At 46.0% G+C, this 25,450-nt stretch overlaps 1 pseudogene; it reads right to left on the bottom strand.

Moving 5' to 3' along the window:
- Positions 1-17,989: 17,989 nt before the first annotated feature.
- LOC126413618 (5S ribosomal RNA) lies at positions 17,990-18,107 on the bottom strand (annotated as a pseudogene).
- Positions 18,108-25,450: the final 7,343 nt, after the last annotated feature.

The following is a 25,450-nucleotide window of genomic DNA, read 5'->3' as shown; positions in this document are numbered from 1 at the left end:
AATACACTACAGGCCATTAAACTTCCTACATCACGAAGCTGACGTGCTCCACACGCGAAATTGTATCGACATTACCCGTGGTCTAGCGGTAGCGTCTTTGATTCGTAATTAAAACGTCTTCGGTCCCGGGTTAGATGCCCGCCACTGCCTACATTTTGATAAATAATCAGCACTGGCGGCCGAAGACTTCCGGCATAAGAAGTCAGCCTCATTCTGCCAACGGCCTTGTCAAAGAGGGCGGAGGAGCGGATAGAGGTTCAGGGGTGGGAAATTGCCCCTAGAGACGGAAGAATCAGCAATGATCAACGACATGAGGATGCGGAAGGCAATGGAAACCACTGCATTCAAGACACGTAACGTGTATCCGCAGGATATGTGACCTGTATTTGAAGAAGTGTCATGATGATCTCTCCATTGGCAAAAGATTCCTGAATAGTCCCCCATTCGGATCTCCGGGAGGGGACTACCAAGGGGGAGGTTACCATGAGAAAAAGATTAAATAATCAATGAAAGGATAACGTTCTACCAGTCTGGGCGTGGAATGTCAGAAGCTTCAACGTGACAGGGGATCTAGAAAATCTGAAAAGGGAAATGCAAAGGCACAATCAAGATATAGTAAGGGTCAGTGAAGTGAAGTGGAAGGAAGACAAGGATTTCTGGTCAGATGAGTATCGGGTAATATCAACTGCAGCAGAAAATGGTATAACAGGTGTAGGATTCGTTATGAATAGGAAGGTAGGGCAGAGGGTGTGTTACTGTGAACAGTTCAGTGACCGGGTTGTTCTAATCAGAATCGACAGCAAACCAACACCGACAACGATAGTTCACGTGTACATGCCGACGTCGCAAGCTGAAGATGAACAGATAAAGGCCGGCCGAAGTGGCCGTGCGGTTAAGGCGCTGCAGTCTGGAACCGCAAGACCGCTACGGTCGCAGGTTCGAATCCTGCCTCGGGCATGGATGTTTGTGATGTCCTTAGGTTAGTTAGGTTTAACTAGTTCTAAGTTCTAGGGGACTAATGACCTCAGCAGTTGAGTCCCATAGTGCTCCGAGCCATTTGAACCATTTGAACAGATAAAGTGTATGATGATATTGAAAGGGTAATGCAGTATGTAAAGGGGGACGAAAATCTAATAGTCATGGGCGACTGGAATGCAGTTGTAGGAGAAGGAGTAGAAGAAAAGATTACATGAGAATATGGGCTTAGGACAAGGAATGAAAGAGGAGAAAGACTAATTGAGTTCTGTAACAAGTTTCAGCTAGTAATAGCGAATACCCTGTTCAAGAATCACAAGAGGAGGAGGTATACTTGGAAAAGGCTGGGAGATACGGGAAGATTTCAATTAGATTACATCATGGTCAGACAGAGATTCCGAAATCAGATACTGGTTTGTAAGGCATATCCAGGAGCAGATTTAGACTCAGATCACAATATAGTAGTGATGAAGAGTAGGCTGAAGATCAAGACTTCAGTCAGGAAGAATCAATACGCAAAGAAGTGGGATACGGAAGTACTAAGGAATGACGAGATACGTTTGAAGTTCTCTAACGCTATAGATACAGCAATAAGTAATAGCGCAGTAGGCAGAACAGTTGAAGAGGAATGGACATCTCTAAAAAGGGCCATCACAAAAGTTGGGAAGGAAAACATAGGTACAAAGAAGGTAGCTGCGAAGAAACCATGGGTAACAGGAGAAATACTTCAGTTGATTGATGAAAGGAGGAAGTGCAAACATGTTCCGGGAAAATCAGGAATACTGAAATACAAGTCGCTGAGGAATGAAATAAATAGGAAGTGCAGGGAAGCTAAGACGAAATGGCTGCAGGAAAAATGTGAAGACATCGAAAAAGATATGATTGTCGGAAGAACAGACAGCATACAGGAAAGTCAAAACAACCTTTGGTGACATTAAAAGCAACGGTGGTAACATTAAGAGTGCAACGGGAATTCCACTGTTAAATGCAGAGGAGAGAGCAGATAGGTGGAACGAAGAAAGCCTCTATGAGGGTGAAGATTTGTCTGATGTGATAGAAGAAGAAACAGGAGTCGATTTAGAAGAGATAGGGGGTCAGGTATTAGAATCGGAATTTAAAAGAGCTTTGGAGGACTTACGGACAAATAAGGCAGAAGGGATAGATTACATTCCATCACAATTTCTAAAATAATTGGGGGAAATGGCAACAAAATGACTATTCACGTTGGTGTGTAGAATATATGAGTCTGGGGATATACCATCTGACTTTCGGAAAAGCATCATCCACACAATTCCGAAGACGGCAAGAGCTGACAAGTGCAAGAATTATCGCACAATGAGCTTAACAGCTCATGCATCGTAGCTGCTTACAAGAATAATATACAGAAGAATGGAAAAGAAAATTGAAAATGCGCTAGGTGACGATCAGTTTTTTTTTTTTTTTTGTCGTCCTGGAAAAAGCGTTCGACAGTATAAAATGGTGCAAGCTGTTAGAGATTCTGAAAAAAGTAGGGGTAAGTTATAGGGAGAGACGGCTCATATACAATATGTACAACAACCAAGAGGGAATAATAAGAGTGGACGATCAAGAACGAAGTGCTCGTATTAAGAAGGGTGTAAGACAAGGCTGTTGCATTTCGCCCCTACTCTTCAATCTGTGCATCGAGGAAGCAATGATGGAAATAAAAGAAATGTTCAGGAGTGGAATTAAAATACAAGGTGAAAGGATATCAATGGTACGATTCGCTGATGACATTGCTATCCTGAGTGAAAGTGAAGAAGAATTAAATGATCTGCTGAACGGAATGAACAGTCTAATGAGCACACAGTATGGTTTGAGAATAAATCGGAGAAAAACGAAGGTAATGAGAAGTAGTAGAAATGAGAACATCGAGAAACTTATCATCAGGATTGCTGGTCACGAAGTCAATGAAGTTAAGGAATTCTGCTACCTAGGCAGTAAAATAACCAATGACGGACGGAGCAAGGAGGACATCAAAAGCAGACTCGCTATGGCAAAAAAGGCATTTCTGCCAAGAGAAGTCTACTAATATCAAATACCGGCCTTAATCTGAGGAAGAAATTTCTGAGAATGTACGTCTGGATTGTATGGTAGTGAAACATGCACTGTGGGAAAACCGGAACAGAAGAGAATCGAAGCATTTGAGATGTGGTGCTATTGACGAATGTTGAAAATTAGGTGGACTGATAAGGTAAGGAATGTGGAGGTTCTACGTAGAATCGGAGAGGAAAGGATTATGTGGAAAACACTGATAAGGAGAAGGGACAGGATGATAGGACATCTGCTCAGACATGAGGGAATGACTTCCGTAGTACTAGAGGGAGCTGTAGTGGGCAAAAACTGTAGAGGAAGACAGATATTGGAATACGTCAAGCAAATAATTGAGGACGTAGTTTGCAAGTGCTACTCTGAGATGAAGAGGTTAGCACAGGAAAGGAATTCGTGGCGGGCCGCATCAAAACCAGTAGACTGATGACCAAGAAAAAAAAAAAAAAAAAAAAAAGTTGAAGAAAAGGCTGTGATACGCAAATGATCAGCTTTTCAGAGCATTCAAACAAGGTTGGCGCCGGTGGCGACACCTGCAACGTGCTGACATCAAGAAAGTTTCCAACCGATTTCTCATACACAAACAGCAGTTGACCGCCGTTGCCTGGTGAAGCTGTTGTGATGCCTCGTGATAGGAGGAGAAACGCGTACCATCACGTTTCCGACTTTGATAAAGGTCGTATTGTAGCCTATCGCGATTGCGGTTTATCGTATCACGACATTGCTGCTCGCATTGGTCCAGATCCAATGACTGTTAGCAGAATATGGAATCGGTGTGTTCAGGAGGGTAATACGGAACGCCGTGCTGCATTCCAAAGGCCTCCTATCACTAGCAATCGAGATGACAGGCATCTTATCTCGATCCATGAGTCAACAGATGGGGACGTTTGCAAGACAGCAACCATCTGCACGAACAGTTCGACGACGTGTGCAGCAGCATGGACTACCATCTCGGAGACCATGGCTGCAGTTAACCTAGACGCTCAATCACAGACAGGAGCGGCTGCGATGGAATATTCAACGACGAACCTGGGTTCACGAATGGCAAAACGTCATTTTTTCGGATGAATCCAGGATCTGTTTACAGCATCATGATGGTCGCATCCGTGTTTGGCGACATGGCGGTGAACGCACATTGGAAACGTGTATTCGCCGTCGCTATACTGGCGTATCACCCGGGGTGATGGTATGGGGTGCCATTGGTTACACGTGTCAGTCACCTCTTGTTCACATTGACGGCACTTTGAACAGTGGACGTTACATTTCAGACCCGTGGCTCTACCCTTCATTCGATCCCTGCGAAACCCTACATTTCAGCAGGCTAATGCATGCCCGCATGTTAAAGTTCCTGTACGGGACTTTCTGGATACAGAAAATGTTCGACAGCTGCCCTGCCGAACACCTTCTCTAGCTCTCTCACCAACTGAAAACGTCTGGTCAATGGTGGCCGAGCAACTGGCTCGTCACATTACACCACTCACTACTCTTGATGATCTGTGGTATCGTGTTGGAGCTGCATGGGCAGCTGTACCTGTACACGCCATCCAAGCTCTGTTTGACTCAATGCCCAAGCGTATCTAGGCCATTATTACGGCTAGAGGTGGTTGTTCTGGGTACTGATTTTTCAGGATCTATGCACCCAAATTGCGTGCAAATGTAATCACATTGAAACGTCCCCTTATGAACAATTGTACAAGACTGTGCTTAACCTGACACACAATATTTTTAGCGCAACGCAATCTGACTTTCAGAAATCCCTACAAAAGAATGGCCCTGACTAACATTAACCTATGCATTTCACAAATCGCTTACCTCACAAAAATCTTGGTTACTCGAACTACTGCAATAAAGCGAGCGCCACTACTGCCAGCTAAATGAAAGATTCAAACTACAGAAGGCACTAACTACTGATAGGGATAGTTAGCAAATGAAAGACATTAATAGAGAACAAACAATGTATTTACCTTAATAGTCATAATATATATAGCAGTTCAAGACAAATTAGAAAACTCCGCCATCTCTCTCCCCACATCCACCACTGCTGGCGGCTCACCTCCAACTGCGCAACGCTACGCGCTATTCACATCCAGCTGCCGCTGCACAACACTACAATGGCAGACAACAATGCAAGCTAGCCACAGACTGCACACAGCACAGCCTGTGATTTTCATACAGAGCGCTACGTAACGTTGCCAACAAGAAAACATAAACAGCCTACTTACAACATGTCAGTTGTAGTATAATATATTTGTCCAATGAATACCCGTTTATCATCTGCATTTCTTTTTGTTGTAGCAATTTTAATGGCCAGTAGTGCACATACATTCCTGGACAACGCCGGGTGCTTAGCTAGTCAGTTGTACGAAAGTGGAAGTTTCAGGATCTTGCCACCTCTTGAACAAATTTCTACAGACGTCAATGCCTTTGATGAACACTGTGAGAATCAATGCTCCTTACCACATGTGGAGGATAAATATCGTCATCACGGCTTATACAGGTGTTGCAACTGTCGCACGAGCTACGTCCTCACGAGGAATCTATGCGCGCTAGTTTAGTGGTTATATGTGATTATACTGAGAGCTGGGACGTGCGCTGCACGCAGTCAGAGCCCAGTGGCTTCAGGCTGGTACACAGCGTCACTGCCAGCTGCGGACCGGTCTGGCGCCCCAGCAGTTGGACCGCGGCCTTGGGAGCTTCGCTTCTGAGGTGATGAACCGAAACCTTACACCAGCGGAGACCTCTCTCTCTCTCTCTCTAGCTTAGTTACCTCGTGTGTGTGAGTGTGTGTGTGTGTGTGTGTGTGTGTGTGTGTGTGTGTGTGTGTATGTGTGTGTATGTGTGTGTGTATCGGTCAGCGCGCCTCCAGCACTACGCTAATCCTGCAAGTGATGTCCGCAAGCGTACAATACCACTCGTTTTATAAATCTAGTACTTCACTTCTGTATAGATAGAGTGTCAAAGGCAACTCGAAGACCGTCTGTACAGCATCGGAGCATCATTGTCGTCGAGAGTAAGGACAACAAGCGACTTCTAAACAAGCTGCGACTGGGTGCGTGATTTCCTGTCAGGAAGGTCGCAGTTCGTAGTAATAGACGGCAAATCATCGAGTAAAACTGAAGTGATATCAGGTGTTCCCCAGGTAAGCGTCCTGGGACCTCTGCTGTTCCTGTTCTACGTAAATGACCTGGGTGACAATCTGAGCAGTTCTCTTAGGTTGTTCGCAGATGATGCTGTAATTTACCGTCTAGTAAGGTCATCCGAAGACCAGTATCAGTTGCAAAGCGATTTAGGAAAGATTGCTGCATGGTGTGGCAGGTGGCAGTTGACGCTAAATAACGAAAAGTGTGAGGTGATCCACATGAGTTCCAAAAGAAATCCGTTGGAATTCGATTACTCGATAAATATTACAATTCTCAAGGCTGTCAATTCGACTAAGTACCTGGGTGTTAAAATTACGAACAACTTCAGTTGGAAAGACGATATAGATAATATTGTGGGGAAAGCGAGCCAAAGGTTGCGTTTCATTGGCAGGACACTTAGAAGATGCAACAAGTCCACTAAAGAGACAGCTTTCACTACACTCGTTCGTCGTGTGTTAGAATACTGCTGCGCGGTGTGTGATTCTTATCAGGTGGGATTGAGGAGGCCATCGAAATGGTGCAAAAACGGGCAGTTCGTTTTGTATTATCACGTAATAGGGGAAAGAGTGTGGCAGATATGATACGCGAGTTGGGATGGAAGTCATTAAAGCAAAGACGTTTTTCGTCGCGGCGAGATCTACACTCCTGGAAATGGAAAAAAGAACACATTGACACCGGTGTGTCAGACCGACCATACTTGCTCCGGACACTGCGAGAGGGCTGTACAAGCAATGATCACACGCACGGCACAGCGGACACACCATGAACCGCGGTGTTGGCCGTCGAATGGCGCTAGCTGCGCAGCATTTGTGCACCGCCGCCGTCAGTGTCAGCCAGTTTGCCGTGGCATACGGAGCTCCATCGCAGTCTGTAACACTGGTAGCATGCCGCGACAGCGTGGACGTGAACCGTATGTGCAGTTGACGGACTTTGAGCGAGGGCGTATAGTGGGCATGCGGGAGGCCGGGTGGACGTACCGCCGAATTGCTCAACACGTGGGGCGTGAGGTCTCCACAGTACATTGATGTTGTCGCCAGTGGTCGGCGGGAGGTGCACGTGCCCGTCGACCTGGGACCGGACCGCAGCGACGCACGGATGCACGCCAAGACCGTAGGATCCTACGCAGTGCCGTAGGGGACCGCACCGCCACTTCCCAGCAAATTAGGGACACTGTTGCTCCTGGGGTATCGGCGAGGACCATTCGCAACCGTCTCCCTGAAGCTGGGCTACGGTCCCGCACACCGTTAGGCCGTCTTCCGCTCACGCCCCAACATCGTGCAGCCCGCCTTCAGTGGTGTCGCGACAGGCGTGAATGGAGGGACGAATGGAGACGTGTCGTCTTCAGCGATGAGAGTCGCTTCTGCCTTGGTGCCAATGATGGTCGTATGCGTGTTTGGCGCCGTGCAGGTGAGCGCCACAATCAGGACTGCATACGACCGAGGCACACAGGGCCAACACCCGGCATCATGGTGTGGGGAGCGATCTTCTACACTGGCCGTACACCACTGGTGATCGTCGAGGGGACACTGAATAGTGCACGGTACATCCAAACCGTCATCGAACCCATCGTTCTACCATTCCTAGACCGGCAAGGGAACTTGCTGTTCCAACAGGACAATGCACGTCCGCATGTATCCCGTGCCACCCAACGTGCTCTAGAAGGTGTAAGTCAACTACCCTGGCCAGCAAGATCTCCGGATCTGTCCCCCATTGAGCATGTTTGGGACTGGATGAAGCGTCGTCTCACGCGGTCTGCACGTCCAGCACGAACGCTGGTCCAACTGAGGCGCCAGGTGGAAATGCCATGGCAAGCCGTTCCACAGGATTACATCCAGCATCTCTACGATCGTCTCCATGAGAGAATAGCAGCCTGCATTGCTGCGAAAGGTGGATATACACTGTACTAGTGCCAACATTGTGCATGCTCTGTTTCCTGTCTCTATGTGCCTGTGGTTCTGTCAGTGTGATCATGTGATGTATCTGACCCCAGGAATGTGTCAATAAAGTTTCCCCTTCCTGGGACAATGAATTCAAGGTGTTCTTATTTCAATTTCCAGGAGTGTATTTACGAAATTTCAGGCACCAACTTTCTCTTCCGAATGCGAAAATATTTTGTTGAGCCCAACCTACATAGGTAGGAATGATCATCAAAATAACGTAAGAGAAATCAGAGCTCGAACAGAGAGGTTTAGGTGATCGTTTTTCCCCCGCGCTGTTCGGGAGTGGAATGGTAGAGAGATAGTTTGATTGTGGTTCGACGAACCCTCTGCCAAGCACTTAAATGTGAATTGCAGAGTAATCATGTAGATGTAGATGAAAACAACAGTCACCATATAGTGTGGGACAGCCCACAAGTCCGCAGCTCGTGGTCGTGCGGTAGCGTTCTCGCTTCCCACGCCCGGGTTCCCGGGTTCGATTTCCGGCGGGGTCAGGGATTTTCTCTGCCTCGTGATGAATGGGTGTTGAGTGATGTCCTTATGTTAGTTAGGTTTAATTAGTTCTAAGTTGTAGGGGACTGATGACCATAGATGTTAAGCCCCATAGTGCTCAGAGCCATTTGAACCATTTTTTGTACAGACCACAAAAACCTTCCATCTACTGTTGACCAGGGTTGGATTATCCTCTTAGAAATCGTGGAACCTTCATAATGCTTCACAGCTGGCGAGAAAGAGTCCTCGCTTTTCCGTTTTCTCTTTTGTTCTACATAAATTATATAAACGCGACCTGCGTTAGCGAACTGCACAAGACTGAAATCGGCATACCACATTACGTTTCCATTAACGGTACTTGTTTCGAATTCCTTGCCCTACTGTGGCGTATATTACGTTGGTATTCATAAGCCTGTGATTGCACACATTACATTACCTCTTCGGAAAAGAGAGACAAACATTGCCTATGGCTGAACTACCGTCCACCTGTAGTAATGACTGTACAAAATACTGCGACGTTACCCAGCAGAACGTAGAAAGGAGAAAAAATTACTCATTGGAGAATGTACGTCCTTTTTATTGTGCACATAATCTCAATATGTAGTCGCATTCCTTCATTTAAACACTCAACCTGAAATGTCTAAGGTTATTGTTTGCGAGTTATTGTGACGTGTTGGATCTTGGTTGTGAAATGCGCTAAATGCCTCCCACCTTTAGGCACTCAAAACACAAACCTCATATGAGTTGGTGTACACCGTGTGTAACATTAAACAACAGAAGTCCTAGTAACAATAACTGGGCAGACCGAGATGGCCGAGCTGTTCTAGGTGCTACAGCCTGGAATCGCGCGATTCATAGTGCTCACAGCCATTTGAAGCAGTAACTGAGTATCTCTAAAATATCAGCACTGTGGTAAATTCAACTGCTAGCAGTTCTCATTAATCATTAATGATGCAAATAAAGTAAATTTCCTACACCACACATTCAATGTTCAATGTATGAACAACTGCCTAACAACAGAATGCTACCACAGTGAGAGTACAATTTAACTATGACAAAAAAGGCTAGTCATATTTATAGTCCTGATAGCGTTGCCTGACTGAGACTACTGTGGGACGAAAGATAATACTATCCTAACCTTCAACTATGGCTTGAGTTTCTCAAGTTTGAGTGACTGTCAAATGATTTACAATTATTGCATCCAAAAGGAGAAAATCAGTTCAGTTAAATTCCCACGCCCGGGCTCCCGGGTTCGATTCCCGGCGGGGTCAGCCATTTTCTCTGCCTCGTGATGACTGGGTGTTGTGTGCGGCCCTTAGGTTAGTTAGGTTTAAGTAGTTCTAAGTTCTAGGGGACTGATGACCATAGATGTTAAGTCCCATAGTGCTCAGAGCCAATTCAGTTAATTATGTCAAAGATGATTGCTTACATGAAGCTCAAAAAATGTTACGTCTTCTCTAAATGAATTTAACGGAATCAGTTCAGCAATGAAATACATGTTAATATACGAAAAAATACAGTTAATGGCACAGAATGCTCTGCTGACCACTCGTGGCTACCTCTAGCTACCTCTAACTTAATGAAAAATTGATATGAAACCGGGATTGGCTGTCAAATTTATTTAGCTGCCAAACGCAAGTCAAAAACTGATCGAAGATCCGAATAAGCGAACTCACTTATGAATAAATACATGTGGCAGAATAGTCTTCGTAAATTTTGAGCTGGGCAGAGCAAAGTCAGCGCTGACGCTAAAAGTGACACTTACTCAAGTCTCGGCAAATTACACCAAGCAGCGCCTGGCCGTGTCTCCCTCTATATAACCCCTTGGCCATTGGTCTCCACACCGTCTCTGGTCTTCCGTGCGTCCCTCTCCGCTCCCAAAAACCGATGACTGGGTGAGGAGGATTCAAGATTTCCTCCACAGTGAGGAGCAAGAATTTTCCTGACTACACCAAAACGGAGGAGAAGTCTGTCAAATCTAACTGTCGTTGATTGTATGTCACTAAATTAACTAGTGGTTGATCCACAGTATTTGCTGTGTCTCGACACATTGGCTCAGACATTCTGTTGACAGTCCCTGTGCTGCTGACCCGTGTGGTTGGCTGACACCCAGAATGTAAGATTCAGAAATTTTCCCACACCGGAGACGCCTAACTGGTGGTTTCACGAGTTTGTATAAGAATACAGGACGCTCAGATTCATCTCACGAGCATTGCGTTCCTCGTCTGAGAAGCGTGATATATTGCACATTAATCAGGCATTAATTCTTTTGAGAGAGACAGGGCACTTGAAACTTGTGCCAACAGAACAGAGCAGACTGTAACTGGCTACGCCATGTCGTTGTCAGAAAATTCGTTCACAAAACTTTATCTAGTGCCTTTTTTTTTAAAACATCTTTATTTGTTCTCGCACGTTTTTAACCGAGTTCCGGGGTTTTCCTAGTGTTCTTTTGCGAGTGGATTTCATCTGAGACTACTACATTGAGTGGCACACATTCTCACGTTTTCTTTCGTGCACTAAATGGCCTATCTTTCCCTGAAACGAAAGCACTTTTTCTGGATCAAGCGGGGCTGCTTTACGAGATGGCACCTTACCAAAGCGATCTCCAAATCTATCCTTCGTCACTGTTTCGGAGGCGGTGGCGTTATGGCGTAGGCGTGTTTTCATGGAGGGGGCTCCCACGCCTTGTTGTTTTGCATGACACTATCACAGAACAGGCCTACATTGATGTTTCAAGCACCTTGTAGCTTCCCACTGTTGAAGAACAATTTGGGGATGGCGATTGCATCTTTCAAAACGATCGAGCAATTTTTCATAAAAAATGGTTCAAATGGCTCTGAGCACTATGGGACTTAACTTCTAAGGTCATCAGTCCCCTAGAACTTAGAACTACTTAAACCTAAGGACATCACACACATCCATGCCCGAGGCAGGATTCGAACCTGCGACCGTAGCGGTCGCGCGGGTCCAGAATGTAGCGCCTAGAACCGCTCGGCCACCTCGCCCGGCACCTTTTCATAATGCACCGTCTATGGCGGAGTGGTTACAATATCATAACATTCCTGTAATGGACGGGCCTACACAGAGCCCTAACCTGAATTCTATAGAACACCTCTGGGATGTTTCGGAACGCCGACTTCGTGCCGGGCCTAACCGACTGACGTCGATACCTCTCTTCAGTGCAGCACTCTGTGAAGAGTGGGCTGCCATTCCCCAAGAAATCCTCCAGCACTTGATTGAACGTATACCTACGAGAGTGGAAGCTGTCATCAAGGCTAAGGATGGGTCAACACCATAGTGAATTCTAGCATTACCGATGGAGGGTGCCACGAACTTGTAAGTCATTTTCAGCCAGGTGTCTGATACTTTTGATCACGTAGTGTACCTGTCCATAGAGCCGTTTAGGTATCACCAGATGAACAAGTTCCGTGTCTCAGGTACGATGCTCAAAACGTTTCTTTCACACTGGCCACTCTAATAATGTAACAATAGTACAGATTTTTTCGTGTGCTCTAGTAAAGTAAACGTCTGTCAAATATCTTTCGACGTAGTCAGACGTAAGTATACAAAATTCCGGTAACGTCATAAAAACATATGACCGCCTCTAAAAGAGATCCTCGAATTCATCGTGTAAGCAATTTTCCTGCTGCAGAGGCTGTAACTGAATCGTGAAAATGAAATTCTCTTCGTGGCATGTACCAATAGGCTCTCGCTAGCACGTCCTCGCAAAGAGTTAAACAGCATCAGCAAACGCCAATGTATTGCGACGACATGTTCAAATACATTCCTTTAGAGATTATCGTCATTGTAATGACTTTGAGTCATTATAACGACGCATTACTTTTATTTAACAAAACACGTGTACACGAAACGGTAAACTTAAAAAAAGTAAGTAAAAGAAATAATTAGAGTAATATTGAAAGTTTGTATCATGTACTTAGGTGTGTTGAAAATACTCCGACAGTGCATTATTTCCCAGAATTGGAATTTCAGAAACTTACTTTTTTACAGAAGAATATTTATTTTCCAAATACGGATTTTCAGAAACGTATTTTATTGCACGAGGATATGTTTTAGCCTAAGATTTCACTCTGGAAAATAAATTAATGGTGGTAAGGTATTTGGCAAAAATTCAAATTACACTACTGGCCATTAAAATTGCTACAACAAGAAGAAATGCAGATGAGAAACAGGTTTTCATAGGACAAATATATTATACTAGAACTGACATGTGATTCCATTTTCACGCAATTTGGGTGCATAAATCCTGAGAAATCACTACCCAGAACAACCACATCTGGTCGTAATAACGGCCTTGATACGCCTGGGCATTGAGTCAAACAGAGCTTCGATGCCGTGTACAGCTACAGCTGCCCATGCAGCTTCAACACGATACCACAGTTCATCAAGAGTAATGACTGGCGTATTGTGACGAGCCAGTTGCTCGGCCGCCATTGACCAGACGTTTTCAGTTGGTGAGAGACCTGGAGAAGGTGCTGGCCAGGGCAGCAGTCGAACATTTTCTGTGTCCAGAAAGGCCCGTACAGGAACTGCAACATGGGGTCGTGCATTATCCTGCTGAAACGTAGGGTTTCGCAGGGTTCGAATGAAGGGTAGAGCCACGGGTCGTAACACATCTGAAATGTAACGTCCACTGTTCAAAGTGCCGTCAATGCGAACCAGAAGTGACCTAGATGTGTAACCAATAGCACCCCATGCAGTCACGCCGGGAGATACGCCAGTATGGCGATGACGAATACATGCTTCCAATGTGTGTTCACGCCGATGTCGCCATACACGGATGCGACCATCATGATGCTGTAAACAGAACCTGGATTCATCCGATAAAATGACGTTTTCCCATTCGTGGACCCAGGTTCGTCGTTGAGTACACCATTGCTAGCAATCCTGTCTGTGATGCAGCGTCAAGGGTAACCGCAGCTATGGTCTCCGAGCTGATAGTCCATGCTGCTGCAAACGTCGTCGAACTGTTCGTGCATATGGTTTTTGTCTTGCAAACGTCCCCATCTGTTGACTCAGGGATCGAGACGTGGCTGCACGATCCGTTACAGCCATGCGGATAAGATGCCTGTCATCTCGACTACTAGTGATACGAAGCCGTTGGGATCCAGCACGGCGTTCCGTAGTACCCTCCTGAACCCACTGATTCCATATTCTGTTAACAATCATTGGATCTCGACCAACGCGAGCAGAAATGTCGCAATTCGATAAACCTGCAATCACGATAGGTTACAATCCGACCATTATCAAAGTCGGACACGTGATGGTACGAATTTCTTCTCCTTACAAGAGACATCACAGCAACATTTCACCAGGCAACGCCAGTCAACTGCTGTTTGTGTAAGAGAAATCGGTTAGAAACTTTCCTCATGTCAGCGCGTTGTAGGTGTCGCCACCGGCGCCAACCTTGTGTGATTTCTCTGAAAAGCAAATCATTTGCATATCACAGCATCTTCTTCCCGTCGGTTAAATTTCGCGTTTGTAGCACGTCATCTTCGTGGTGCAGCAACTTTAATGGCCAATAGTGTAATTACAAACTTTGATATAAAGTTTCCAATGACGTTAGTTACATTTCAACTTCTATATGAAATACATTTTTTTATATATACACTCATGGAAATGGAAAAAAGAACACATTGACACCGGTGTGTCAGACCCACCATACTTGCTCCGGACACTGCGAGAGGGCTGTACAAGCAATGATCACACGCACGGCACAGCGGACACACCAGGAACCGCGGTGTTGGCCGTCGAATGGCGCTAGCTGCACAGCATTTGTGCACCGCCGCCGTCAGTGTCAGCCAGTTTGCCGTGGCATACGGAGCTCCATCGCAGTCTTTAACACTGGTAGCATGCCGCGACAGCGTGGACGTGAACAGTATGTGCAGTTGACGGACTTTGAGCGAGGGCGTATAGTGGGCATGCGGGAGGCCGGGTGGACGTACCGCCGAATTGCTCAACACGTGGGGCGTGAGGTCTCCACAGTACATCGATGTTGTCGCCAGTGGTCGGCGGAAGGTGCACGTGCCCGTCGACCTGGGACCGGACCGCAGCGACGCACGGATGCATGCCAAGACCGTAGGATCCTACGCAGTGCCGTAGGGGACCGCACCGCCACTTCCCAGCAAATTAGGGACACTGTTGCTCCTGGGGTATCGGCGAGGACCATTCGCAACCGTCTCCATGAAGCTGGGTTACGGTCCCGCACACCGTTAGGCCGTCTTCCGCTCACGCCCCAACATCGTGCAGCCCACCTCCAGTGGTGGCGCGACAGGCGTGAATGGAGGGACGAATGGAGACGTGTCGTCCTCAGCGATGAGAGCCGCTTCTGCCTTGGTGCCAATGATGGTCGTATGCGTGTTTGGCGCAGTGCAGGTGAGCGCCACAATCAGGACTGCATACGACCGAGGCACACAGGGCCAACACCCGGCATCATGGTGTGGGGAGCGATCTCCTACACTGGCCGTACACCACTGGTGATCGTCGAGGGGACACTGAATAGTGCACGGTACATCCAAACCGTCATCGAACCCATCGTTCTACCATTCCTAGACCGGCAAGGGAACTTGCTGTTCCAACAGGACAATGCACGTTCGCATGTATCCCGTGCCACCCAACGTGCTCTAGAAGGTGTAAGTCAACTACCCTGGCCAGCAAGATCTCCGGATCTGTCCCCCATTGAGCATGTTTGGGACTGGATGAAGCGTCGTCTCACGCGGTCTGCACGTCCAGCACGAACGCTGGTCCAACTGAGGCGCCAGGTGGAAATGGCATGGCAAGCCGTTCCACAGGACTACATCCAGCATCTCTACGATCGTCTCCATGGGAGAATAGCAGCCTGCATTGCCGCGAATGGTGGATATACACTGTACTAGTGCCGACATTGTGCATGCTCTGTTGCCTGTGTCTATGTGCCTGTGGTTCTGTCAGTGTGATCATGTGATGTATCTGACCCCAGGAATGTGTCAATAAAGTTTCCCCTTCCTGGGACAATGAATTAACGGTGTTCTTATTTCAATTTCCAGGAGTGTATTTCAGTGTTTCGAAGATATTCTCTCTGATCCTAATGTCCCACATTACCATTCAAGTTGTCTTATACTCCTCAAAAGTGAAATTGGGCAAAAACGAAGTATACGAGACCCGAGGCCTGGCCACGGTTTCTCCGGCACGCCTGTCACTGTGATGTTACCTCACGTGGTACTCGCCTTTATTTAATTTTTTGATTTTCAGTTATTTATTTATTGAATCGTAAAAACCGGAGTTCATGCAGGATGGCTTCCGCCACTAAAAATAAATATATATATATATATATATATATTATCCAGTCGTTGCCTACAACAAGTTTTTGTTAATTTTCTTTTTGTTTTTTAAAGAAGGAAAACAAAACAAACAGGGCCACAGAAATGAAATCAACTGCGTAACGGCACTCCCGAACGGGGCAATGACGAGAATAACGCAAGGATTGGTGGAATTGACCGATGCCCCTTCGCGACGAAATACAAAGTTCAACATATTGGCAAATAAGTCCCGAAACAGTGGGAGGCGCCAACACTGCCAATATGCAGTGTGGGTCCCTATCGCCACCTCGGTCTGCAATGTAATGAACAAAGCGGTATGACAACAATTCAGTGGTATTTGACTTCACTTTCGGAAAGTAGGAGGACTGTGGACGGAGGAGAGGAAAGGCAATCTCAATGGATCGAGTCAGAAACGCTAATTGCTTTTCAAGCCGCTGCCAGTTCGCATCTTGACTGTGACAGGTAAATCTATGTTGTAGCGCTCTATGGCGAGACAGCAACTACATTCATCGGTGATACTAAGTCCAATACGATCCAGGTGTTCATAGGTGGATAACAGATTGTGTACCACGTGATACCATGAGGACGCCACTACAGCCGGGAAAACAGGAAGACTGAGATGAAACCACACAGTCTTCCAACAAGTCTGCGGTGATACCCGTTCAACCGGTACCTTACACCTAATCCCTTTCCAGTGTATTAACAAAAACATGGTAGCGAGGTGCTGCTTCTGTAGAATATCAGTTCCCAAATAATTGACAACAATATATAATTCACGGACCTGTTTTCACTGGAAATTCAATCGACCGCCATCCTCCGGCGGATCAAGACTGCCCAACCGCAGACAGTAAAATAACCGAGTTGTGAATGTGTGGTTTGTGTCAGAGACAGTCAGCACGGTGCGCCAAACAAATAACAGAAACGGTTTCCTTTGAATATCGAGAAGTCGAATATCTCTGAAAGAACGCGAACGCGCATCCAACTCATATCGTATTCGAATAATGTGATGTTTCCGTCGAAAACGACTACACAACCGTTCTAGTCTGCGAGTCATCATGAAGGGAGGGGGGAAAGTTCTGAGCGATGTAACAGGCTTTGCAAAAGATATACGAGTCCAGAATCCGAACTTTTCTGCAGCAGGTTAAGATAACGCCGTTCATGTTCCCAGATTGCTCATTGTATCCGACTTCCAATTAAGTGTAGCCATTTAAAGTCGAGAACGGTCAACTATGACTCCCAGAGATTTATGTCTATCGGCCACTGTCGCCCACGAAGTGATGGCATTATCAGAATCCTGTAATTTCATCAGTGGATATTTGCCTTCGTTGATGTGTGCACCAGATACAAGGCGAAAGACATCAAACGCAGCATTGAGCAGTGGGATCTCAGACAGAGAACGGTGTAACTCCATCTCATCATCCGAGATCGTGTCGCCCAAGGGTGTCCATCCTTCTAAGTGGGAGACGATTGTTCGAGTAAGGGGCTCAAGTGACAGAACAAACTGTGACGCGGAAAGCGGACTTCCCTAAGGAAAACACCTACGAGTGGTAATAGGGGTCGTCAGTGGTCGTTGACAGCCACCGAAGCTTGGATACCCGTAAACAAATTATCCAAGACTCTGCGCATTTCTATCGAGTAACGTCAGAGCACCTGGAACAGAAGTAATAGTTGCCACTGATATGATATCACTACATTCTGCTACCGGGTTCAGAACAGTACAACACATGTATGATGCTGAGCCACAACTTTCCCCAGCAATGCAGACAGCCCGCTATTCACCGCCCTCGCTACAGTCTTACAGTCAAAATTTAATAAGGCAATCAGGTGAAATTTATTAAGTGCTGTCTGACAAGAAATTCACTCCGTCATCATGCCACAACTGGCCTATCGGGACCATCCGACCGCCGTGTCATCCTCAGCTGAGGATGCGGATAGGAGGGGCGTGTGGTCAGCTCACCGCTCTCCCGGTCGTTACGATGGTTTTCTTTCACCGGAACCGCTACTGTTCGGTCGAGTAGCTCCTCGATTGGCATCACGAGGCTGAGTGCACCTCGAAAAATGGCAACAGCACATGGCGGCCTGGATGGTCACCCATCCAGGTGCCAGCCACGCCCGACAGCGCTTAACTTTGGTTATCTGACGTGAACCGGTGTATCCACTGCGGCAAGGCCGTCGCCCTGTCGGACAAGAACTTTTAGAAATTAATACACCCATAAAGGAGTCGGGCACAAACCCCCTCTCAACAATTCACTCGAAAGTAGTTTAAAAGTAGTACCCAACGAAGGCCAAAAACGCACTTAATACTCATTAGGCATACCTTCCAACCCCAATCACTTGCGAGGAGGCGATCTGTTAATAAGGTCATTGACAACGTCACATTTAAAAGCTTCTACAAACGCAAAATCATGAGCAGGTGTAAGTCTACGATCCAGAGCCTGAACAAAAAAGTCGGATGATGTATTCACAGGAACGGATACCTCATACAGCCCAAAAAAAAAAAAGAATTCATGTAGAGCTTGCAATAAGCACTCTTGTGCCGTGAGAACATATGAAGAATTCATTTCATTCGTTGCCACCCAATGTGGTTTGAATCGCATCCATAACGCTTCTATTGACGCTGTTTCAACCTCGACAACTGCAGCTTTACACGCCTAACGTCTGAAATCCATAGCGTAGCCTGATTCGCAATTTCATAAACATGAGAGAGAGAAGTAATATTCCCGGGCCTTCCCAAATTCTCGCGCTTTATGAGCGCATAATCGTGTCAACGATGCTCTGAGTCTCGGCTGTTTCATTTGGACCCACCATTCCACCATAGAGGCGTATCGCGCAGTTGAACGGAGACTATGGTCCCACATGTCCTGGATCACCTCATAGATGTAAGGATCCTCCAAGTGGGCAACATTCAGCATCCAGGGTGACCGAAAAAATTTCACTGGCAGGCGAGTGTGGTTTAAAGTAGCAATCACTGCACAGTGGTCGGTCAAGCAGACATGGATGACGTCGTCAACCAAAACCGTATCACACATCCTACCACACAAATAAAATCTGTCAAGCATACTGCTGGAAGTAAGAGTGAAATAGGTGCGTTTGAAAGGAGTCGGATATTTGAAGACACAAACATCTTGCTGTTTCAAGGAAAAACTGGATCTCGCAGTTCCCAACAGATATTAAAATTTGGAGATTGATTTACTGGACACAACACACAATTAAAATCGCCACAAATCGAAGTATTCTGTGGACTTTTCCGTAATAGATAAACCACCTCTTGAATGAAATTTTCGCTCGGCAGCAGAGCGTGCGCTGATACGAAAAGTCCTGGCAGATTAAAACTGTGTGCTGGACCGAGAATGAAACTCGGGATTTTTCCCATTCACGGGTAAGTGCTCTACCAGCTTTTTGTTTATATTTGTTGAGATCACATAGGACCTCCTCTAGGCCAAAAATAGTGATGTTTAATTACCATCAATAAAAAACAAAATATAAAGGGAATTAAAGAAATTAAAGAAAACGCCCCCCAAACAAAACGGAATCCGCGTCCCGCCAACTTGTGGGTAGACGCACTCTGCATCCCAAGGCAGTCAGGCATGCTCAAGGGCACGTCTTCGCGAAGAGTATTGCACTCTTATGTTACATTGGACAGAGTACTACCCGTGGTCCAGGGGTAGCGTCTATCATTCATAATGAAAACGTCTTCAGTCCCGGGTTCCATCCCTGCCACTGCCTAAATTTTGATAAATAATCAGCATTGGCGGCCGAAGACTTCCGGCATAAGAAGTCAGCCTAATTCTGCCAACGGCCTTGTCAAAGAGGGTGGAGGAGCGGATAGAGGTTCAGGGCACTCTCTTGTCCTAGGGGTGGGAAATTGACCCTAAAGGCGGAAGAATCAGCAATGATCAACGACATGAGGATGCAGAAGGCAATGGAAACCACTGCATTAAAGACACGTAACGTGTATCCACAGGACATGTGGCCTGTAATTGAAGAAGTGTCATGATGATCTCTCCATTGGCAAAAGATTCCTGAATAGTCCCCCATTCGGATCTATGGGAGGGGACTGCCAAGGGGGAGGTAACCATGAGAAAAAGAATGAATAATTAACGAAAGGTTAACGTTCTATGAGGCGGGGCGTGGAATGTCGGAAGCTTCAACGTGGTAGGGAAATTAGAAAACCTGAAAAGTGAAATGCAGAGGCTCAATCTAGATATAGTAGGTGTCAGTGAAGTGAAGTGGAAGGAAGACAAGAATTTCTGGTCAGATGAGTATCGGGTAATATCAACTCCAGCAGAAAATGGTATAACAGGTGTAGGATTCGTTATGAATAGGAAGGTAGGCAGAGGGTGTGTTACTGTGAACAGTTCAGTAACCGGGTTGTTCTAATCAGAATCGATATCAAACCAACACCGACAACAATAGTTCACGTGTACATGCCGACGTCGCAAGCTGAAGATGAACAGATAAAGTGTATGATGATATTGAAAGGGTAATGCAGTATGTAAAGGGGGACGAAAATCTAATAGTCATGGGCGACTGGAATGCAGTTGTAGGGGAAGGAGTGGAAGAAAAGGTTACAGGAGAATATGGGCTTGGGACAAGGAATGAAAGAGGAGAAAGACTAATTGGGTTCTGTAACAAGTTTCAGCTATTAACAGCGAATACAAGAGGAGGAGGTATACTTGGAAAAGGCCGGGAGATACGGGAAGATTTCAATTAGATTCCATCATGGTCAGACAGAGATTCCGAAATCAGATACTGGATTGTAAGGCGTACCCAGGAGCAGATATAGACTCAGATCACAATATAGTAGTGATGAAGAGTAGGCTGAAGTTCAAGACTCTATAAGCAAAGAAGTGGGATACGGAAGTACTAAGGAATGACGAGATACGTTTGAAGTTCGATAACGCTATAGATACAGCAGTAATGAATAGCGCAGTAGGCAGTACAGTTGAAGAGGAATGGACATCTCTAAAAAGGGCCATCACAAAAGTTGGGAAGGAAAAAATAGGTACAAAGAAGGTAGCTGCGAAGAAACCATGGGTAACAGAAGAAATACTTCAGTTGATTGATGAAAGGAGGAAGTACTAACATGTTCCGGGAAAATCAGGAATACAGAAATAAAAGTCGCTGAGGAATGAAATAAATAGGAAGTGCAGGGAAGCTAAAACGAAATGACTGCAGGAAAAATGTGAAGACATCGAAAAAGATATGATAGTCGGGAGGACAGACTCAGCATACAGGAAAGTCAAAACAGCCTTTGGTGACATTAAAAGCGACGGTGGTAACATTGAGAGTGCAACGGGAATTCCACTGTTAAATACAGAGGAGAGAGCACATAGGTGGAAATAATACATTGAAAGCCTGTATGAGGGTGAAGATTTGTCTGATGTGATAGAAGAAGAAACAGGAGTTGATTTAGAAAAGATAGGGTATCCAGTATTAGGATCGGAATTTAAAAGAGCTTTGGAGGACTTACGGTCAAATAAGGCAGAAGGGATAGATTGCATTCCATCAGAATTTCTAAAATCATTGGGGGAAGTGGCAACAAAACGACTAGTCACATTGGTGTGTAGAATATATGAGTCTGGCGATATACCATCTGACTTTCGGAAAAGCATCATCCACACAATTCCGAAGACGGCAAGAGCTGACAAGTGCGAGAATTATCGCACAATCAGCTTAACAGCTTATGCATCGAAGCTGCTTACAAGAATAATATACAGACGAATGGAAAATAAAATTGAGAATGCGCTAGGTTACGATCAGTTTGGCTTTAGGAAAAGTAAAGGGACGAGAGAGGCAATTCTGACGTTACGGCTAATAATGGAAGTGAGACTAAAGAAAAATCAAGACTCTTTCATAGGATTTGTCGACCTGGAAAAGGCGTTCGACAATATAAAATGGTGCAAGCTGTTCGAGATTCTGAAAAATGTAGGGGTAAGCTATAGGGAGAGACGGGTCATATACAATACGTTCAACAACCAAGAGGGAATAATAAGAGTGGACGATCAAGAACGAAGTGCTCGTATTAAGAAGGGTGTAAGACAAGGCTGTAGCCTAGCGCCCCTACTCTTCAATCTGGAAACAGAGGAAGCAATGATGGAAATAAAAGAAAGGTTCAGGACTGGAATTAAAATACAAGGTGAAAGGATATCTATGATACGATTCGCTGATGACATTGCTACCCTGAGTGAAAGTGAAGAAGAATTAAATGATCCGCTGAACGGAATGAACAGTCTAATGTGTACACAGTATGGTTTGAGAGTAAATCTGAGAAAGACGGAGGTAATGAGAAGTAGTAGAAATGAGAACAGCGAGAAACTTAACATCAGGATTGATGGTCACGAAGTCAATGAAGTTAAGGAATTCTGCTACCTTGGCAGTAAAATAACCAATGACGGACGGAGCAAGGAGGACATCAAAAGCAGACTCGCTATGGGAAAAAGGCATTTCTGGCCAAGAGAAGTCTAGTAATATCAAATAATGGCCTTAATTTGAGGGAGAAATTTCTGAGGATGTACGTCTAGAGTACAGCATTGTATGGTAGTGAAACATGGACTGTGGGAAAACCGGTACAGAAGAGAATCGAAGCATTTGAGATGTGGTGCTATAGACGAATGTTGAAAACTATGTGGACTGATAAGGTAAGGAATGAGGAGGTTCTACGCAGAATCGGAGAGGAAAGGAATAAGTGGAAAACACTGATAAGGAGTAGGGACAGGGTGATAGGACATCTGCTAAGACATGAGGGAATGACCTTCATGGTACTAGAGGGACTTGTAGAGGGTAAAAACTGTAGAGGAAGACATAGATTGGAATACTTCAAGCAAATAATTGAGGACGTAGGTTGCAAGTGCTACTCTGAGACGAAGAGGATAGCACAGGAGAGGAATTCGTGGCGGGCCGCATCAAACCAGTCAGTAGACTGATGACCCAAAAAAAAAAACTGGTATTATACAATCACAGTGAAATAGTACGGTATGTTGATGATTTTCACTTATCTACCGTCTAACAGCAACTGATTAAAACACAATTTTAGTGCCATACGCGTTTCGCCTTTATTTTCTGCAAGGCATCATCAGTGGCAGGTTGCGTAGACAGTTTCTTACATATTACGCTCCTGTTGCATTTTTGGTCTTGTTCTTCTTCCTATGAGCGCCAATTTGCTGTTTTTTTCCGCATTCCACAGCACTATGCACTGAACGCTTGTTTTAATGCAAAAACATTGCATTAAAACATGCGTTCAGTGCATAGTGCTGTGGAATGCGGAAAAAACAGCAAATTGGCGCTCATAGGAAGAAGAACAAGACCAAAAATGCAACAGGAGCGTAATATGTAAGAAACTGTCTACGCAACCTGCCACTGATGATGCCTTGCAGAAAATAAAGGCGAAACGTGTATGGCACTAAAATTGTGTTTTATTCAGTTGCTGTCAGACGGTCCATAAGTGAAAATCATCAACATACCGTAGTATTACGCGCAACTGAGGAGGACAGGACCACAAAAGTTGAAGATGACAGTGAAATAGGCTTGTCATGCCTGGGACACCCCAGCTGCAGGGGCGATCGAAGAAGGCACTACCCAAAAAGTTGCTGGATCATCCTAAAGTCAAGAACACTTTTATCAAGTTCATGGAACAAATAAGAGCGGAAGGCCTTTTATCCAGATCACATCGTTGGCCTTCGTACCTGGAAAATATGTCTCATCTGGGAACGGAGGTGATTTCGGTGTAACGGCATGGGGAGCCTTACGTAGAAGAAAGGCAAGCATCTTCTGAATCAGCTGCCACACCTCTGCAGAAGATCCACACATCAGTCGGTTTTCGTTCGTATCAAGCGTGTTACAACGAGGGCACAGCGGGGAATCTGTCGTTTTTATGGCAAGTAGAAGAAGTTGGGTAATTTATTTTCCCATTAGCGACCAAACACCAGATTGCACGAGCGCACGTGTCGAGGAGGACATGGTGCACGGAACGCGAAACCGCAGGCCATGCGATCGTAGGATATCGGCTTTCCACAACATTCCGCGTATGGTTTCTCATCATTAGGCGGTAAACATCATGTGCCGTAGTGTTCCTGGTACAAGGAAAGTGGGCATGGACATAACTGTATTCGATGAAAACGGTCCTGACATTTGAAAGAGAGGAAGAAGTAAGGGATACTGCAACGCGTGCCACTCTAGAGGGAGGGGCCAGTTCCTCAATCAAGCTTCCCGATAATCCAGTTCGGCGGCGGGTCCGCAATTAAACCATCGTACTTACATAAAGGGTAGCTACTCTCGCTTGTACACTGACAAGGCTGAGGCCGTCATGCCGGCCGCTGTGGCCGAGCGGTTCTAGGCTCTACAGTCTGGAACCGCGCGACCGCTACTGTCGCAGGTTCGAATCCTGCCTCGGGCATGGATGTGTGTGATGTCCTTAGATTAGTTAGGTTCAAGTTGTTCTAAGTTCTGGGGGACTGATGACCTCAGATGTTAAGTCCCACAGTTCTCGGAGCCATTTGAACCTTTCGAGGCCTTCATCTCGAGGAGGAAGCGTCAGCGTGTCGTAGCGGACTTTGAAGCTAAGACTCGCGCTTACAAAGTAGTCGAACGCCGCCTGTAGTCTGTGTGCCATTGCCTTTGGAATCGGTAAAATCTGTACTAAATGGGGTAGTTGCGAGGCTAGATGAGTGTTAACAAAATCCACCAGCTGTAACATGTCCCATGCTCTCAGGAGGTTTCCGCGAAATTTCGTGCGGATAGCCTGAAGCAGGCGTATATAGTTAAATGATATCTTGTGCTGTATATCGCGCGTGAAGGTGGTCCGCAAATATCTGAGCTTTTCCACTAATGGCAATGGAGCCACCCTCTCTGCTGAAAGACCTCTAGCGAATAAAATAGCGCTAGATTTCGTCAAATTCACGCGGCTGCGCGCAGCAGTCCTATACTGGTCGATCTATCCAGTGCCTCTCGCATTTCACCCTCCGATGGAACCAAGAACACCAAGTCATCTGCATAGGCGCGGCAGACAAAAGTATGCCCCCTCATCGTTATCCCTATCAGCCGGCTCCTCAAACAGTGTAACAGTGACTCAATGGCGATGGCGAAAAGGAGCATCCTTGGGACAGACCGCATGGCAAAAAAATGGTTCAAAGGCTCTGAGCACTATGGGATTTAGCATCTGAGGTCATCAGTCCCCTAGAACTTAGAACTACTTAAACCTAACTAACCTAAGGACATCACACACATTCATGCCCGAGGCAGGATTCGAACCTGCGACCGTAGCGGTCACGCGGTTCCAGACTGCAGCGCTAGAACCGCTCGGCCACTCCGGCCGGCAGGCCGCATGACATTAATAGAGCCCGCCACAGGGCCATTGACCAGCATTCGCGACGTGGCACCTTGAAGGAGCCGCAAGACGACGTGTGTATACCAATGTGGAAGGCCATCCATCGTATTACGTTTTCTAGAAAATCATGACTCACTCTATCAAAGGAGTGGTCGAAGTCCACTGTCACTAAGGCACCGTGACGGCGGCATGTCG

This window comes from Schistocerca serialis, chromosome 7 (genome assembly GCF_023864345.2).
Source record: "Schistocerca serialis cubense isolate TAMUIC-IGC-003099 chromosome 7, iqSchSeri2.2, whole genome shotgun sequence".
NCBI classification, from domain to species: Eukaryota; Metazoa; Arthropoda; class Insecta; order Orthoptera; family Acrididae; genus Schistocerca; species Schistocerca serialis.
The sequence above is the reverse complement of the archived record's forward strand: the minus strand, read 5'-3'. Positions and strand labels throughout refer to the sequence as shown.